The sequence below is a fragment of the Aethina tumida genome, chromosome 3, assembly GCF_024364675.1.
Source record: "Aethina tumida isolate Nest 87 chromosome 3, icAetTumi1.1, whole genome shotgun sequence".
Taxonomy (NCBI): domain Eukaryota; kingdom Metazoa; phylum Arthropoda; class Insecta; order Coleoptera; family Nitidulidae; genus Aethina; species Aethina tumida.
In genome coordinates this window covers 22,236,473-22,257,270 of record NC_065437.1, presented here as the reverse complement: position 1 = coordinate 22,257,270, position 20,798 = coordinate 22,236,473, and the positions used below count along the sequence as shown (strand labels likewise).

The 20,798-nt window shown below is 30.7% G+C and overlaps 1 long non-coding RNA gene across 1 annotated transcript; it reads right to left on the bottom strand.

The window, feature by feature from the left end:
• Positions 1–8,618: 8,618 nt before the first annotated feature.
• LOC109599402 (uncharacterized) lies at positions 8,619–9,096 on the bottom strand. Its single transcript, XR_002191556.2, has 4 exons — positions 9,074–9,096; positions 8,913–9,015; positions 8,789–8,851; positions 8,619–8,728 (listed from the first exon to the last, which is right to left on the bottom strand). It is a non-coding gene; the product is annotated as an uncharacterized LOC109599402 (long non-coding RNA).
• Between the last annotated feature and the right edge of the window lie 11,702 nt (positions 9,097–20,798).

Genomic DNA, 20,798 nt, shown 5'->3' with positions numbered 1-20,798 from the left:
ATTATTTCTCGGCTTTTTTGTGGTATGATGCACATGCATGTCGCGAGTATGGATAGAAAAAATTGATATGGAACATATGCCAAATTCAGTTGAACCACTGAAGAGGTCTTATAATTATTTCCGTTCTTTTATGTGGTCCTTCACTCGTGCACAAAATTTATTTCGATATAATTAGTGCGAAAGTTGACTATTATCAATTTCCGTTAACAGGTAAAACAAATAATAATATATTAGGAAGCATGAAAAATAGAGCATTTGTCGACTAGATTAACAATTTATTTCCGTTTTTGCATCTACTCACATTAATTAATATTGTATGTGTTCATATACATATGTACCATATATGTAATTTATTTGGTATTGCTTTTTCACCATAAAGAATATCCTGGATAAATTGTTAATTCAGTTATTATTTATTCAATTAGTTAAAGTGATATCGTCCTTTGTCCCTTTGACTATAACCGTTTGAAATTGTGGACAATCACAATGTACTAATTAATATATTCTATTAATCATTTGTTTATTGAAATAATTAATGAATATATAATTTTTTATGTATATTTATAATTGCTAATTCAATAAATTTAATTTATTTAAACCCCTTCCTTATTTTTGTTTAATTTTACTGCAATAACTAATTAATTGCTTATTTAGGTCCAGTACTTTACAGGTCTATGTGGAATCATCGATAGGAACATTATTTATTATGCTTGTTCGGCATGTCAGGGTTTAACTTAACAATATAATTAACGTGTGATTTATTTTCCTTACCTCAGTATCCTCACTAAGATACAAACACAATATAAATTAACCTCTTGACAAAATCTTTAAAACTGATTAAACAACCTTGAAATTTATAATTGTATTACTATAATATACAATAAACGTTTTGTATTCCGAGAAATTTGGATTTTAAATAATATTAGTCACCAGAGCGGGGTATGACGTTTTAAACAGAAACAGCAAATTTAACCTGATCCAAAATAAATACTGAAAAAATTAAACCGTGAATATTTATTCGCCCATCAATAATGGATGCAGCAATAACAGGACGGTTTAGAAAAGGTAACGCGGCATATAAATATTTTTCTTTTATGCAAATGTATCCAGGAACGTGGGATCAACAACTTATAGAAACCGTCAAATTACCCGTTGTGGAGACAGTTTTATTGAAAACGATGTTAGTGTTCGAACGACAATGCTATTGGATCCCACAATATTAGATTCTGTTTTAGAGGGGCATTTCCGTGTTTAAATACATACTTCGGACCGTTTATTCCACCTTTATATGCGGATATGAATATGTAGAGTAAAATTTTATTATGAGTCTGTGAAATAAAGAAACCGTTTATTTTGGGTTTTTGTTCAGACTGTCGCGAAAATAAACTTTTATCCATGTTTTAGATTCAATATTCGCGGAATAAGATAAAAAAATATGCGTTTTAACTGGAAGTCACATTTAGCATTAAATCATAATTTTGTCAACTATCAGCAAAATTTGGTTTTATCAGAAATCACGTTGACGTTAAAAGAAAATTTAAATTCAAGGCAAGTAAAACAGTTTGCGACTACAGGTTAAGAATAAACCAAGACTGTACATGACTCCTGACATTTTATTTGTTATTCGCAAAATTTTATTCTTTAGGCATATTAAAAAGTTACGTACATAATAAACATAATTTTAATTAAAAATGTATATATAAATATAGATTTCAATTTGTTGTCTTTACCTATCATAAATTTCAAATTGAAATATCATGAACAATTCGACTTAAATAATATAATTAACAGTAATATATTATAATAAACAGACATAACGTATTAAGACTCAACGTTTTTACACATTTTGTTCTTACTCTCCATCGTTGAACCCGGACTTGACAGTCTAAAGCAATTTGTGTCTACGTGATGGAAATTTAAAGCGATACATGTATTATTTAACCACGATTTCAATCAGCCGGCCTCAATTATGCCAATCAAAACCAAATTGGTCTCAATACTGAGCCTTCGATCTATTACATTCCTGTAGTTCTTACTTTTTTTGCGTTTTGTGCTCCTTTGGAACGAGATTTAAAGAAAGTGATCAGGTCTTATTATTCCGTGGAGGACGGTGTTTTTGTCTTCTCCGACTAATCACAGCTTACGATCATTTTTTCAATAATTACCGCTAACAAGAAGTTTTACGGTCGGATTTTATAAATATTTTTTCGTAATTAGATAAAAAAAAGTGGCGATCTTATTTATACACAGTGTTTATATTCAAGAAAAATAATAACCAAAGCTATTACGATTAAGACGCCATTAAATCTTTCAAATTAAGATTTGTTTTAAATAAGATTTAAATTATAAAGAAAACGCGATGAATGTAATTAAATGTCCCTGTTAACTCCCTACATTTACCCCGTACGCCGAGCCAATGAACCGTACTACGTAAATGATGGAGGAGGAAGAATCGCGAAAAGCATCAGCCTCTGTCGGAATGGAACTAAACCGGAAAAAAAACGCAAATAGGCCTAAGTTGTAATACGAATTGTACAAGTAGAGCCACATTCCGTGCGGAATTAACCCCAACCCCCGGTTTATTGTCATTGCAACTAAATTGACTCATGAATCTCAACGTAGCTAGAGAACTTTTCACGGCAGCTCGGCTGGAAACGCCGCTGTACTTGTTACGAAACATTTACAGAGAGAGAGTTATTACATTAGCTCCCATATTAACTGCATAATGCTACATTTCGCATTATTATACATCTACGCTTTGGGATACTTTGATATAATATTCAACTGGCCAAATAGAATTTTTCGGATTTAGTACTTTTGATACCATTTACTTGACCACTCTTGTTTTGTCAATTATGGTGATTTAATTGTGCCATTATTTGATGCTACGGAATGTTCAACTTATTAAATAACACACTGAAAAAAGTTAAAAATTAAGGCAGGATATAAAACACTATTTGTAAGAATAATGTTTCGTAATGATTGTTTTACGACACTCGATAAATAAATAAGAAACATGATATTGTTTGTGAACATGTACCGCTGATGGTTGTTCAAACAGCACAAACATTTGTGAAACTGTTAATTCCTAAATCTAAGGAAGATGAGTGGTCAACTAGAGAAATAAAGACACATATTTTATCAAATATTTTATGGGAATTATGAAAATAACATACGCATTTCCTGGAAATATTGCCAGTCGACAATAAATTCTAGAAAGTTTCTTAATTTATGTCGTTACTGCCGAATTAAGGCTTAAACTTTTAACATTAAAGAAATTTAAAACTTTAATAGTGCTTTGCTGTTGTAATCTAAAACGACAAGGCAATAGTCTGATGCATAAGCTAACCAACATGGTATTTTTTCTAAAAGAATGCATGATACATTGCAGCATTTCTTAATCTTCACATCTCTAAAAACACACAAAACGGGTTTAAGGTCCATTGTGGGCATATAATTTAATTTTAACAACTCAGTTTGCTGGCTCGGCTTTCCCGTATCTTATTATACCGCAATTAGGACTATACATACGTATGTCAGCGCAATAAACTGCATAAACTGGTTTGCATATGAAATTGTATCTGGGTATGAGTAGAAAATCTTTGTCCACTTCTTGAAAACTATGATGTTTGTTTGATGCGATCATAAAGTGGAACGTTCTTCATAGTTGTTATAACTTCTTAATTTAAAGAAAAACTATTTTGAACTTTTACAATTAATAATGGAGTAAAAGCCTTTTTAATTAAACTTCAGATGAGCGGTAATAATGAGAAAAAAGTCGTTTTGAGAAGGCGGGTTAATGTTTTGAGTGGAACAATATGTTGACAACTGTCGCACTGACCTAGCACCCAGGAGGTCGCTTTGCCAAATCTCGACCATTAAGCAAGCCGCGCGCTGCAAGATTTTAATTGACCAGCCCTTGGAGTAATTAGAGAGCCTCAGTTCGGCTTTTTGGTCAGTCCCACGACTTGTTATGTTCAGGGATTTTATAAACCTGCTGCCTCGCTTTCGCACTAATTTCTGCAAAATTCGTTACAACTGCTTTTTGTTACGTGTGTTGCCTTTTTATATGACACATGAATGAGACTGTAATGTGTGTGTGCTTTATCAACGGCAGCATTAAAATGGGCATATTAAATTTAATTTTGCGACTAAAGAATTTTAAAACAATTTTAAAAATTAATTTTTATGGTTAACGAAGAGAGTTGACTATTATTAATTTAATTCAATTGATATACGAATACACAATAAGGCCACATTAACTGTGTCAATACTTAATTAGACAAATGTCCTAACTATTTTATTTGCTCAACTCATAAAAACTATTCGTGTTAATTCAATGGTAATTTAAATGCACTTCTATTATTATATCAACTTGTTTGTCTAAAACATCTGCAGTGTTGACATTATGAAATGCAAACACTTCAAGCGACTACTGATTTATTTAATTGCGCTTTGATTAAGAGGAATGTCCAATAAATTCTTCCATATGGGCGTTTCAAAGTATGTCTGTCATTTAACGATTATTACACGCCGATTGACATCATTATTTTACAATTTAGATTTTATTGGATTGCAGTGCAATGCCTTCAAGAGTTAATAAGATTTATTGAAGCTTTGTACAGATTTATATTTGCTCGTTACAAAGCCATTCAAAATTGCCCAACGAGTTTCATGTGCACTGTGATATGTGGTCTCTATTGCCATTCTTAGCAATTTCATTAACCACTGCACCGAAATGCGAAATTTTAAAATTTCATTATGCAGCAATTAATGCTGTGTCGCATTGGCGATCCAATGCAACTTAATGAGGTACTCGGGATCAAAAACTCGGACACAATTATGGCGCGTGACACTTCCAATAAAGCAGGTTTGTGACCATTACACAATTATGTTAATCAATCAAATGGTTTGGGTATTCCACGCGAACAATTTGAAGTTGCGAATTTTCGCTAATACGCGTTCGTGGTATGTTTACATTTAGAGCAGAAGTTAAGTGCCTCACCGCTTCATTAAACACATTAACGCAGCAACCGCATTAACTATTGCTATAATGCAGGCGCAGTTTGCTAGCTAAATTTATGCCGGTGATAATTAATCGGGAAATTAATTGCGAAGATTCATTTGATTTTCTTAAAAGCTTTGATAATTAATTTTATGATTCGATTCACAAATTTAACTAAGCAAGTTATACAGAAAGTTTATCGGCGTTAAATTAAAATGGACATGTATGAAAAATTATTTTCTACTTCTTTCTATCATAAGTTATAATCTGGCACATTATGGTATTCATAAAAATGAAACATAAATTATTATTAAATATTAGACTTAATAGATATTTATTTCCACACCGTGTGGGGGTGGTTCAGTGGTTTATATCCTTCACCTATCCAGTAGATGAAATATCCTTCGAAAGTACTTAAAAATTAAAACAGTCAACTAACAAAGGCAATGCAGTAAATTTGTTAAATTCCTTTAATAATTAGATAAAATGTAAGGGAATAGAGGCAATCTCATGAAACGGCAACAATCTGATTAAATGCGATGGGATGCTAAAGTAATTTGAATAAAACTCGACTTTCTTTTCGTTCCCAAAGTACATAACAATAATAGTAGATGGCGCGGAGTTGTGGTTTCTTTTTTTACGATCCTCGACGTTTCGGAGTTAACCGACCACTTTTAACAATGAACATTTAACAACTACAGTACGTTTTAAATAAATTGAAGTATGAGATTAAAAAAAATCTATAATCTTTTCTATAATTACTCCTTCCAATATTTATTTTGTTTTGTGACTTTTACAATAACTTCCAGTTTTATCGACCATATTTAATTTCCGGTTGATATACGCTTCAGTGGTTCAAAACAATTTTACGATGGATACGTCTTAGTTTTCAAAAAATTAATTACGAAAACAAAAGTAATATGTTATTCACCATTGTATACTATACACACTTACAGTAGGAGCCTTAATTGTGGCAACTTAATATAATAAACATATAAGCTGTGTTTTTTCTGTTATTGTTGTATCTACTATGTAACTGATCAATCTAATAACATTCTATAAAAATTGTATACGTTTTTATTTTTCAATGAATAAAATTGTAGTAACTTTTTCTTTATCGTTTTATATCAATATCTGTGAATTTAAATCGATTATTTACTAACATTATCTTTCTTATCATAATTATTTAATCATTGGTTGAAGTGAAGCTGTAAACAAATATAATTCACCCTGGAGGATATGGGACTGTGAGATATGTATCGATGCTTTGTTTTTTTCGTCCTAATATTCAGACATCAATCTTATAGAATCACGGGGTATTACGTTTATAACGAAATTCGCCATAAAAAATTTAATTAAAATTTAATTTAAATAAATATTTCCCTCTCTAAATTAATGTTGATGTATTTACGTCCAGTGCAATTCAGAAAAGTATATGTAACATTTTACAGAATAAGAATATAGTAGTTTTTATAATAAAGTATAAAACCACAATAGTAAATTAGTATTATTTTTCATATTTAATAAAAGAATTACGTCTAATATTTAACATTTTAAAAAGTTACCATAATATGTACTACTGTATATTATTATATTAAAAAAGTTCCTTAATTGGAATGAAATTAAATAATTTAAAGTTATAAGAGTTCTACAAATAGAACTTGCAGACGATGAACATTGTGTCTGTAGTAAAACTCATTTTGTCTTATACAGAATTAAGCCAGGGAAATCACTACGTTTATACTAAAGAAAACTTACTCTGTTTAAAACCAGGCATAAGCAATTTTCAGGAAAATAGACCGAACAAGAAGTTAGTGAGATTCGGGTCCCCTTGCAAGAAGTGTGGTTACAATGATTATTCAAATAACTTAATATAGTCTGATAGTAAGCTCAGCTTAATAGCATATGGAGACCCATAAACCTCAGATTATTTGGGACACGTTTTACATTTACATATTTAGTTTTCCAGTAAAAATATAAGTAAAATATAACATTATCTTTTTTTTTTTCAAATATTTTAGCCTAAGTGGATTTATATAATCCAACACCTGAAGAAAATTGTTCAACTTTGAATAACATGCAAAATATTGATAAAATTACTTTATGAGCCCAATACAAATTAATTGTTCAAAGCAGTACCATTGTCTCAGGCACAAAATTCTTAATGAGTATTTGAGATATTTGGATTTAACTGACTGATGAGAAAATTATAGCCGAAGGATTCACTAATATGTTTACATCTTCAACTGTTAAATAAATTAACTGCACATTTGATCATTTCAATAAAAACTTGTGTCTATAAACAATTTCCATACGAAACGAATTTAAATAAATTAAACGAATAGTTTATTTGCAAAAAAACATGTGTTCAAAATTTTTCTCCCAGCCATCTATCAATATTATTTACATAATCGGTGTAAGATGAATAAAAAAGCCGCCAATGAGATGGAAGCAGATGGAGAAGTAAATGTTTCGACGCTCCGGACCACATACAAATTCCGTGTGTCATTCGATCACCTTTTCGGACAAGATTTATACCCATTGTTAAATACGGACAACCACTTTTGAATATTTTTAAAGTTAAAATAGTTTAACAACAACAGGTATAATGTATTAGTGTTTTATCTAATGATCAGAAAGTCAGTTTAGTGCAGGGTTAAAACCCTTTCAACACGAACGACCCTAATAATTAATGATCCTAAAAGTGTCTTGGTAAAATCTCAAAGTTGCCACAAGAGACAAAATAAGGTTTTTTCAATCGAAATCCTGATGTCCGATACCATCGCGTTAGAAAGACAAATGATGGGTCGTGGTTGCTTTAAAAGATGCTTAGATATTGATTTTGAGTGATAAGCGAGCTAGACACTCATTCATTAATTTGGGTACTAGTGGTTACAAAAAGCATTATCTTAAATTATTGAGCTCAAAAAAACGACCGTTTCTAACTTAACTAGCACACATACGCAGCTGAGTAAAAATATAAGTGATGGGTAATGGTAAGACAAAAATTGGAATGCATGTACCAGAGAAGATTGTAAACACGCCTGTGTCAGAAGTCAAACTTGGACCTCCGAGTAATGAATTACGCGATTGACAGCTTGACAGCTAATAAAAGGCTGTGAGTGAACATGATTTTATTTGCTTAGTGCGCTTCGTTCAAAACAAGTCATCTTTGACACTTAAGAATATAACAGATCGCTGATATGCCAGCCATGATGGATTTTAACCAAATGTAACCGCATAAAAAGTCACTATCAAATTAAAATTTCGAATGTTTAACGTACGCCCACGACATCGTGTATCTCTGCACTGATCTGTTTTAAGATTGGTGGTACAATACATCAACCTATAAATAAGAGTGCTTTGGGTCAGTTCTCAAATATCGGCGAGGTTATTAATGGTAATCAAAAACAAGTCAGTCATTCTTTTTTTATAGGATGTTAATTGATTTACATATTTCAACAGGTCTTTGAATTATTTATTGGTCCTGATGAACGATAACGTTCATAGAATTTAAAAAATACTTAATTAAACAAGTGTTAGCGGAAATTTGATTACAATAATTAATTATCAAAATCAAAAAAGTCTACACTGCGTATAATTCAGTTTATTTCGACATTTAAAATGCATATAATTAAAACAATATTTAATTATTCCTGGCTTGTAGTGCACTTATGAATGTTGATAATTGCCTTTGTACTTCCTCTGATAGTTTATTTGCTCCTAAAATAACAAGACACAATAAAAAGAAAAATCATTAGAATTAAATAATTTAACACAAACCATTTGCTAATGATTCTCCCAATTGTCGTTGGATTTGCCTTAGTTGATCCCTATTTAAGATTCCTGAAAATTTAAAGGAAAGAAGAATGGGTCAGAAATTCAACTATTTATCAACATAACTAACCATTTGATAATGCCTCTCCTATTTGTTTTTGAATTTGACCTAACTGATCTGAGTTTTGTAGATTTTTCAAATTTTCTAAGTAATTTTGTAGAGACGGTTGTCCCTGTGCATACTGCATTTTAAAATACTAACAGTTAGAAATCAATAATACTTGAACGTACCTGCACAAAAACTATAATTGCAAATAATATTACAAAATGCTTCATCATTGTAAGAATAAGTAGATACGTACAACGAAGTTCACAATCTGATGGTGTCTAAAATATTAATCAATTTATATATTCAACCAACAATAGAAATATTTTTTATAATAATACGTATCGTAATGTGTTTATAATGTTTTAAACTTATTGTGTTATAATTTTCATTATAAAGTTAAAAAAACTTAATAAGCCGCAGGCTCAAAATAATAATTTAATTTAACCTAATCTCCTTGAATCTTTTCCATTATTTGCATTTAACCAGTTAGTGTAACCAAAATCACTTCACAAACACACACACAGGCACTAGGCTAATTCCGGGTTTTAATGGGCACAGATATAATATCCTTTCGGCAGACGTGTCTGGTTCATGCGAACGCATAATTAACTAAGTTTCTGCACTGTATGCCCCGTTAATGTGCGCTGGATGTCCCCAAGACGTGACCACAGATTCCCCAATGTATCGCTTGTATCACTTACCACTTGCTTGTGGGTCCATTAACGTCTTTATGGATGGCATTAGGATCTGAACTTTCGGTCCTCCCTGTGCTGATGAAATCTAGTAAACGCAATCTAAGGAAATCTTGCAGTTTATCTGATAGGAATGTTAAGGTGTTGCAGTCAATCCAAATGTATGGCTCACATGGTATGTCAATGTTTACTTCAATACGATTCCCTGTTGCTATTTTAGTTTTTTTCTAAAATTGATTAGTTTCACTTTTATTCATCTTTTATTTTAATATCAAGCTTCAACGACCAAATGTTGATGATACCTGTATGAATATTTCACGTTAGATACAAGCATAATTTGTGTTGTTTTTAATGAATTTGAGGAATGGTATTAAATTATTTTTACACGTGTGTAAATCCTGGACATATCAAATAAATCGTGGAACCAGCATCAGTGTTTGAATAAAAATATAATAAATCATCCGGAGTAGGATGTGAAATTTCTCTAAAGTCTTCCTGTGTTGATTGTTTTACACGATATTATTTGGAATAACATTGATGCTCCTCAAGTTTAAGTCAATCCATCTGCAACAAACGACTTGGTTGTTTTAGCTGGTAATTACATTTTCATATGCATCTCTTGCCATGCACGTTCGTTACCTGTCATCGTTGAGATCAGTGCCGTAGTCACTACTAAGCTTCGAGCTAAATTACTAGACATAAAAGCTACTTACTACACACTCATGTTAAAGTTTATTTCGTGTCTTCCCTGAAATGTTTAAACATTCAAATATTATTGTTGCCATAGATTAAAAGAAATATTTCGTCATTCATAAGAAACAGTCGATTCAAACAGGGATATCAAATTTCAGCAGTTAATTCACACATATCTGAAATCTTAATGTGTTTTAACAGGCCGATTAAGATATCTTAAATTGCCATTAACTTTACTTGCATCATTGAATACGCCGAGGACCTATAATTTGATAAAATTTCATATTTTACAGTGAATCATTTTGACATAATTAACCAGGTAGTATTTAGTGAGATACGTATCTGAGGCGGGTCAATCTCGGAACAATTTTTTCATCTATTGTGGGCGGTTGACGTCAGCAGAGGCGTACCTACCATATTTTCCAAATTGAATTATTATTTTTTAAAATGCAGTTTCTAGTAATTAAAAGTTATAAGTGGGTTGCATCGCATTCGAAACTTTTAAGCCGATGTATTTTTTTGGCGAAGTAACAGTTCAATAATTAGTACGTACCACGTTGCAAAAATTGAAATTGCTATTTAAATTATCGTTAATTGATTTCTTATTAAGCTATTACAAGATATATACAACCTGCCAATCTTAAAGCCACACCTCAACTCAAACTTATTGAGAGAAATAACTGTAAAATAGACAAATCCCTGAGTATACGACGCGTCGATTCATTATAATTTAGCAATTATAGGTTGTCAATTAAAGGAGCTAAATGTGTTCATATTTTACACATGCAAGTCATTGTTGTAACTTTTAGCAATTTTTCATGTTACGCGATAAAACTTTGCTTTGAGAGAACAAAAAAGATTAATTATTCAACAACGGTACTAACTAATAAAATTACATTTCCATGCCTACAAAAGCATTTTGGATTGGCAGTATCGTAACAGCCATCAACAATATCCAAATGGACTTCTCATTTACTCTTCACTTTATTTATTTACCTAACAGTTTCTGTTATTAATTATTTCGATAATATTAATTAAATCGTGTATTTTTCTGTCAGGAATTAACAACCGTTATAAATACACAATGAAAAGTTCCAGTCGGCCACTATTAAAAATCAAACAAAAAATCTGTCAGATGCAATTTATTTAAAAACCAAAAGTATTGATAAAATTGCAGTTACAAATACATGTTTATTAATTGAACAGTTCACTAAATGTGAAAATATAAAATTTTGCCAAAAATGACAGGTGGTTTTCTATATGATTAAAATGCTTCTGTTTTAATTTATTTTACTGCTGAGTGACAGGCTATGAACTCAATTGGTCAGTTAACGCCCATTTCTTTATCTTACTTTAAATATCTATATATTTTTTAATGAGTTCAGCCCATTAAAAGTCAGGCTTTTAAAAATTTTAATTTGGTATTATAAATTCAGGTAAACGTATAATGTATGTGATTAATGCTTTTATTTTAATTACCAATATTTAATGTTATTTGTTTATTTAATTAAATCATTAGCGTTTTCCGCAAAATTAATTAATTAATCAACGATGTTTCATATATACCTATTATTAACTCTTTATTACAACATACATAGCAATTCATATTTTAAAAATTACATTAAATTCCAAACCAATTCTTTATTACAGACGTATATATTTAAAAAATTGATATTATATTAATATTAAAATGCATTTATATAAATATTAAATTCAAAATAATTAATATTAAAAAAATCACATTTTAAGTTTTTAAAATAAATAAAATATTGAAGCTTTTGCTTTAAATTATAAATTATGTACGGATACAAACTTCTGTGGTATTTAGAACTTTCTTTTATAAATTGAACCTTAAAAATATCAAATTAAAATTAATTTTTACTTATTTCTTCATATTTTTTGCGTTAATTATTTATCCTAATTTATGGAAAACTTTGGACAACGTAACGTAAAAATAATCTTAATTAAAAAGTTACATTTTACAAAAACATTTTGCTAATTTCTATAAAGGTAACGCAGCCAATTAATATAAAACCTACCCACATTTATCACAAATCAAAGGTGTTTTATTTGCTAAAGCACAACAGCTTACATTTTTCACAAGTAAGGATTTTTTACCTTGCTCTAATACGGCACTGTTTCTACCCCATACCCACTTATTAATGGGAGTAATCAGTTTCAATCAGTAATACAGCTGCTAGTCGTGAAACGCCAGTATCTACTTAGAGCTATCAACTGTACATATAATTGCTGTGTTATAGCTCCATAGAAACCTAGTAATTTGCCGCTAAGAATGGAATAAAGGCTGAATAGTTGCATAAACAAACTGTTCTCATCATGTTCAATATACTATTAACAGGTATTTGAGTATGGAGTATTTGTTTAATAAAGGTTTATTATATTAAATATAACAATAGTAAATTACTGTTTTCTCTATATTGCTTTTTTCAAAATCATGACATGTGAGATATATGGACACAATGATCTTCATTGCTAATTATTGTAAAGATGGGATGGAACAAGAAATCTCCATTGAATCTAAATAATATATTACATGATTTTTATCTTACATTAGATTATTATTATAATAATAATAAGCGTTCCATATAAGCATGTTAATACTGCTAAGTATACACAGAAAAATATCATATAATATTTATAAACTCTGACAAAGGTGCAATTTCACGAAAGTATTTTCACGGTTTGTTTGCCGAGATGATTTTCTATTCTCCATATGTGTAACTTCAGCGGTCCGTTTATGTGTCATTTTGACTAATGACACAATTTGTCGCCTCTCAAGCTGCAAACTCGAACACCGACATATATAAATACCACGGATTTTTAAATACTCTAGAAACGTTAAAACCCCGCCACATTCTTTGCATGTTTTAATTCGAATTACTCGCTTTGAAATTTATCAATGACGATGTTCCGAACTTCGCAGTCTCGTTATTTTTATTACCGACCTTTTTATTTGTATTTGTCCTTTGTATGTTACTGGATAAAGTAAATAAAACACATTAATTTATTCCCTGGTTGTCACTAATTTATTTGAGCGTTCGCGTAACCGAAAACAATCAAGAGCGTGGGGTTGTGAAAAATAAAAGCTTGCATGTGATGAAATAATATTTACCTTTTTATAGTCAGAAGTTGCAAAATTAAAGCTTTGTTCCATAATATATGAAAATTTATTATGAATGTGTGCTTAACATTTAAACAAATGAAACAAGATTTTCCATCAGACTACAAGACAAACAAAGTTCAGTCTGATTCGTCAGCCCATCCCTAATATGATTATTCCTAAACAGCTCCATTGTATGGATAATTGTTTATTTGATCAATTTAAGTGGGAAAGAATGTTATAGTCTGGAACGGTTGATGGAGTGCTGGCAGAACTTAAACAAAGGAGGCAAAGGGTTGTGTAGAAAATGCGATAATAATCATTCAGAAAATAAAAGTCTTCAGTGTTTACTGATGGGGGCGAAGAATACAGACAAACATCACAGTTGTTGTCATCAAGCGAGGGCAATGGTAAAAGGCCGAGGCGGCGCGCTGAATGGGCACAATGGTCTCGCACTTAAACGAAGAAAAGGAAACTCGCTGATGAGTGCGATAGATAAATAATAATAAAGTCATTTTTATTATGCCATGAATGGTATATCATGTTTCTGTTTAACGCTCATCTGGAAACGATTTGTAAGTTGGAATTTATTAATGGGCTACTTCTGCAGTGCGCGGATAATCCTGAAAACTTGTTTCATCTGGTGGCAGTTATGGTCATTACGCGTTTGTCATACGCCATATGCGCTAATTGTGTATGCAGATTTTGCAGTTAAAATAATGTAAGTTCTCAAACAGAACTAAAAATATGCGGCAAAAAAGTTTCGAGCTTTCGCTGAATTAATTTTAAAATTATAATTGACTTGGCTTGTTATACTTATCGCGTGAGCAGTCGTACTAACAACCAGTTTTTAATTCAGGTGTTAAAAAGACATTCAAGCTTATCTTTAAAGAAGATACAAATAACCTGTCACGGATCTTTACGTATTTATCCAATGAAAACTTGAAACGTGTATTTTACAGGGTACATTCCGTTTTAAGTCTTCATCAACCTCTTAAAAATACACGTAAGAAAAAATGAGGCACACTTTCCCATTATTAAGTTTTCAGAGTGTATGATTTTCCTACTGATTAACTTTGTTACAAAAGATCACTACTTCTTCATTTGAAGGTATACGAAACAAACGGGAAAATTTACACACACTTGCATCGCATAGTTTCCTGTACGTATGTTTCCACAAGGAACATATCAGAGAAATGCTGTGCGGGTTCGTTCACGCGTGGGGCACTCAATGTAAACGTATTATTAACGCCGGCTTTACTCTTAAGCCATTGACTGTCTTGCGTAAGCTTTTCGTAATTGGATTATAGTAAGTCATCTGAATTAGCTCCGGCTTCGACCGAAGAATCTAAATTGCTGTTATGGCGGCTGTTTCGAAAATGTATTTTGCGCCACGCCGGTGAACGGTCTGAGACAACTGTTTTTTTTTTATATCGGCTCACATCAATGAGATCAAACAAAAACACTTCGAAGATTAGCAAAGTATTTTATTTGAGATAATTTTAAAATTTCGATGTAAAATTTATTTTGTATAATTAGGATAATACCGTGCTTCTGGTTGGATTAATCTTTTGTATTCAGGAATTCTGAAGATATTTGCTAACTAATAGACATCATAGGGAGCGTATTAATTGGGTGTAAATTTCGTGCCATTATCGATGCGCCGTATATGCATATCGATTAGGTAAGTACTCATTAAATAGTCTGGTATTAAATATCATTGACATTAACTCATTGGGCATTGTATTACTCGCATTACAGGAAATTTCCATAGTTAATGATTATACTAAGTGATTTTAACTTTAATAATTAAAAAATGGAAACAGCTTCTATTTGAAACCGTTGGGAATACGGTAGTATTTGTAAAGTGCATACGGATACATTTATGTAGTTTGTAAAATTTGTTTACTGAATTAGCAAATTGTAAGACCAGGTATATTCGTTTCCTGGCTTACTAAATATTTACAGTGGTGGATCAAGGGTTCCTCAACAGTGGCGCCTTTAATCAAACAATTTACTGTTTGGTTACCATTTGTTTCTTATTTTCTTATTTAATATTTAGTCAGGAGGAACAAAGGAAGCAAATATTTGTATAACATCTGAAAACTTTAAAGATTGTATATCATATACCTGCACTCGTACAAATTTGTTTGTCTCTATGAATTTTCATGCTTCTGCTAAATGTCTTTTCCGTCTGTTTAATCTGAAAATATTTGATAATAAATTTCGATGCTATAAAAGCAGCGCACAATAAACTATTAAATATTAATTATAGTGGCTGTTAATGTCAAAAATTACTAAATATGTATTGTTATTTAAATCATGCACAATTTTCGTAACAAATTTAGCCTTTTTAATCTGCATTTAACTAACATAATCATAGTTTTGGATTTAATTGCTATAAATATAATTATAAAATTTATTTTAATTCGTTTAATTTAATTGTTTAATTTCGAAATGTTGATTCAACATGGGAAATGCTTTAATGATGGTAATATAAAACTAAAAGTTAAATATATCCATCAAAAGAGACAGTTAAAACGTTATATTTGTGCGTGGTTTAGACAGTAAGAAAACAGTTTATGGAGTCTTTCAAGACGGTGAGAGAAGAAATCACGGTGCTTTAAAATAAAAAAATATATATATATGAATTTAAACTTTCAAATAGGTGTACAAACAAGTTAAATTAAATTAATCCTTCTTATTGAAAATTGGAACACATATTTGCATTGATTTTAAATCACATTTTCTATGTTTTTCATTTTACAATTATCTCGTACTCCCTCAAAGTTTAAGGTAGTCAACTCAAATTTTTTCCGTCATTGTTACTACTTTACTCACATTTGATTGTAGATAATATCCATTGTTAAAAATGTGAAATTGGAAGAAGAATCACTAAATTTATTATTTAAGACATCCGTGCGGTAACTTGAGTGAAGTCGTCATATAGTAAATATACACAAAACCGCCACAAAAATAACAGTTGACGGATTAAATTTCAGAACAAAAGACGCACAAGGGACAAATCCATTGAAGAGATTAGAGGAGAGACATTTAGGCGCCGGTAGTTATCATTTCGTAAGGCAGTGACTGGAGTGACGAGTTATATAACAAAAGAAATAAAAATAATAAAATTTTTAAGTTGAGAGCGTTTATCTTGATTGTCTGAAATGTGCTTTAAGTTATATTAGCACCCACATTTTTGCGCCGTGCAACGTCGCTGCTTAGCAAAAACATAAATAAAATAAATAAAATTCATAAAAATTATTTATAAATTTATTAATATATGAAACTAAATACGCTGAAACACATTTCCATTACTAGTTTGTTCACTTGTTGTTTTTCAGGGGAATTTATTTAGTTTTAGTAAATACGTTCAACATATGCACATAAGTAGAAAAGAGAAATAAATAAACAAATGTAAATAAAAATTAGTTCAACTAACATATGTATTACTGCACATATACTACATAAAATGTCCTAGGGAATATTTATGCAGGGTTAAAACTTTCGTTAGGTAGAGCACAAACTGCCGGAAGCTAAACAGAATTAGTTGTGTGTTTATTCCAAATAAATTAAAAATTAATAATTATTTTCTATAGAATATTATTCAATGTCAATTTATTAAAAATATGTTAACATTCTTTCAACAGCCAAAACATAAAATTTATTATGCTCACAAAGCAATCGATAAATTGTTCTTTTCTGAAACAAAATCGCTGTGATCAAACGCCAAATTTGAAACGAAATTGCTTTAATTTAAAACGTTTTGTGTAACTGATGTCACGTTTTCTAGCACATTAATAAAATCGCATGTTGAAACGGCAGGAATTCTGTGCAAACCGATGCACTTTATTTGATAAAACCTATCGCACTAACGATTGTTTATACTCTTATTAACAATTTTAGAACGTGGCAAACGTAATGGCGACATGCAACACTTCTTATTTAAATGAAAAACACACTCGTACGTTTGATTTATGCACTGAAATGTGCATTTTAATATCTCGAATTTGATTAATATTTACAGACCTTAAATAATGCCAACTTTATGGGGAAATGTTCCTGCAAACAATCTTAATAATATGTAAATGGAATAAATAAATGAAAATGCATGGAAACAAATTCATGTGTCATGTTTATTTCAGTGTACAATACATGATGTGTATGAAATATAAGTTTTAAATAATAAACATTTTGATTTGTCACAACATAACATAATTTAAAAATTTACATTCATAGTGTATTATATATTTCTCCCTGTATTTTTATGTACTGTTATTAATTAGTTATTTATTTATATTTTTCTCCGGGTCATAATTGTAATTTACCAAATAAACAACTGTTAATTTTTCTTGAAATTTATTTTTTATAAATTATTAAAGATAAAAGAGTAAAATAAAAAATAATTGTATAGGCAATTGAAAGAAATAAAAGTGTTGGCACCGTCCAAATCAATGGTCCAATTGTTTTTACAGGTCGTAAAATTCGTCGGAAAATTTCGCATTTCACCCTTTTAAAAAGTTTGTGTGCTTTAATGTGACCAAACTGCATATCTACGTCATGTAACGTAATAAAATGTATATTTATGTACATTTAGTTAGAGCCACGCAACTGGCGTTTGTTAAGTGAATTGTGATTTATAACTTTGTTGAATGTTATGCAGTTTTCGCAACAGAGTGAATTAATTCATTTATGTAATTTTTGCATATTCATTTCCAGATTTATGAGTTAATACAATTTATGTACACTTAATTAACACTATTGTTTTATTCATATATAAAAATAAAACACTTCAAATATAAATCAGCCTGAAACTCGTTAAATATTTAATCATAAATTTGAATTAATTAATCGTTTGTATTCAGTTATTGGATGATTAGGTCTATAAATATTGGTTATCGCCTCATTTTCATTTCAATTGTTTGCCGTTCTGTTACAATTAGAGTGAGTTATAAACACCTATTTCCTATCTGACTCTTTGTTTGTCTTATTTCAATATTTTATAGATTAAATATTTATTTATGCACATTACTTACTCATATAATATAAAAGCATTTAAATTTTTTAATTGCTAGTATTAATTTTGACGTTTAATCAACTGTGTGTGTGTGCTAAAAGCATTTATCAAATAATTTATGCCAAAAAAATGAAATTTACTAATTTGAAAATTAAAGTACATAATGGATTATCCAATATAATCCGCATATCCGCAAAACTAAAATACCGTAGACCATTGGACTGAATAAATGACGTTGGTTTCACTTATCCCCTTGAATTAACGAATGACACGCAGAGGGCCTATCTCAACACACATTTGCATGTGACCTACGATTACATTAGAAACTATTACATATTGCGTATCACGTGACAAGCTTTTTATTTAATCCGAGTTCATTACACGCTTTTACCGTGGGTGTGAATAAAAACATCAAAATTATTCAGCTAACACTGACAGAATGATATATAGAACCCTCTAAATCGCTCCCGACATGCTCTGCGGTGGTAGATAACTTCAACTCTTTTCAATACCATAAAAGTGTTTCATTTTATCCAGTTTAATAGATTGGCAAAGAGCAATATTGAATAAATTCACTTATTGGCATTTTTTCAACAACTTAATCGTATGAAAAAATAATAATATTCAATAATGTTAAATTTATTATTTGTTGATATAGTGATCTTGCTTTGTTGGTTATCGACTGTCTCATTATATTACCACATGTGACGGTGTACGTTACTACTTTACTCGAGAAATTCCTATTTACCCTGTAACTTAATTAAAGTTCCACGTTATCGATATAAAGGTTCTTCAAATAGGATCACTGACGATATGGCGAACGGAATACAGAGCTTTAATATTGTCATTGTGTTGTATTGTCAAAGCTGCTGGTTTAGTTTCAGAGGAAGAGCCGTGGTATCGGAGTAGAGCACGCGACCGACAAATACCGAGGTGCTTTGAGCAACAAGAACTTCAAAGTCGCACCAGCTGCCGGAATCTTAGTCTTCCTCCTCAGAATTTCATTAGCCGATTAATTCGCCCTCAAACTTCGGATAACACAATAGAGACCACTCGATGGTCATTCCCGCAAATGACAGGAGTTTATTTAACAAACAGTATCGTGTTTTATCGTTCGACATATTTTCCACGCGGATATTTCGCATTCCGAACCCGAAAGAGCAAATTTCTGAACTCAAAACGTAATTTAAAAGTTTCGTGAAACAAAAATCTGCAGTGAATTGACAAAATGTAGATATATAATTATTATAATGTGCTTTTAGCGACACATTTTTGTAACAATCAGTTTTATGAAATCCAAAAAAAAAAAAATCTTTTCTGAATATCACGTTCCTGCTGATAATTAAAGTTGTGCACATGTTGCACAGTCAGCACATACAATATTGCTACTCCACTGACCCATTTGCTAAATCGATTAATCGCCCTGCACTTTATGACGAATTAGAACTAAAATTCGTGGGAGCGAAAAACCGTTTTCAGTTTTCTTTTCATTAGCTCGACGAAACGACACGTAATTTCATACATTTTCACCTTTCCTGAATGCAATTTGAACGTCTGCTAAATCACACAGTCGACAAATTGACGATAAATCCAATTTTTCTCATCTATGTCAAATTAAATTTCTTTATTCCCCACATTTATCTACTTATAACGAGTTCGAAGAATATTTTACATTTGCATATATAAGCAGTTTCAAATTATGTTCGCCAACATTAAAATAAACAACTTTGAAAAATTAAGTGTACGTATTATAAATATATCAACGGAATATCTTTACTTAAGATGCTTAAGCAACGTATATGTTTATTTAGTGCAAAAATATTTATGTTTTAGGAGATCAGGTAAACAGATAAATATCGCGAGACTGTGCATAAATTTTAAATGACTGAAGGAAAATATCTGCGAGTTTACATTATTACATTATTTCTGAAAACTATTTTGTGAACTATTCTTGGTTTAACAGTAAATTAAATCACTTTTATTTCTTATTTAATCAAGTGGTGTTATGTTATGTATATTATCATCTATTTAAATCAAATTTTAATATACAAGGTGTTAAAAAAGATATATAAAAGGCGTAATAATATGGATATATGACAGGAAAGGTTTCTTTCACATTGTATTTTTGTGTCTCTGTCTACTCCTAGAGCAGGAGCAGTTATTACGAATTAGCGTCTCCTGTTTGGGAAATCCTGCATCAACAACGGCTCTATCTGTATCATGCACAACGAATATAAGTTTGATCATCAAGCACAATTCATTTTTCCCGCTGGGTTCTTTGTAAAATTAACTTGAGACCCTCGTCTTCCTTCCAAATTTGTTTTAAGGATGAAGCAATGTTCACTCTAAACAGAATAGCACAAGAAAATTTTCTCCTGAAA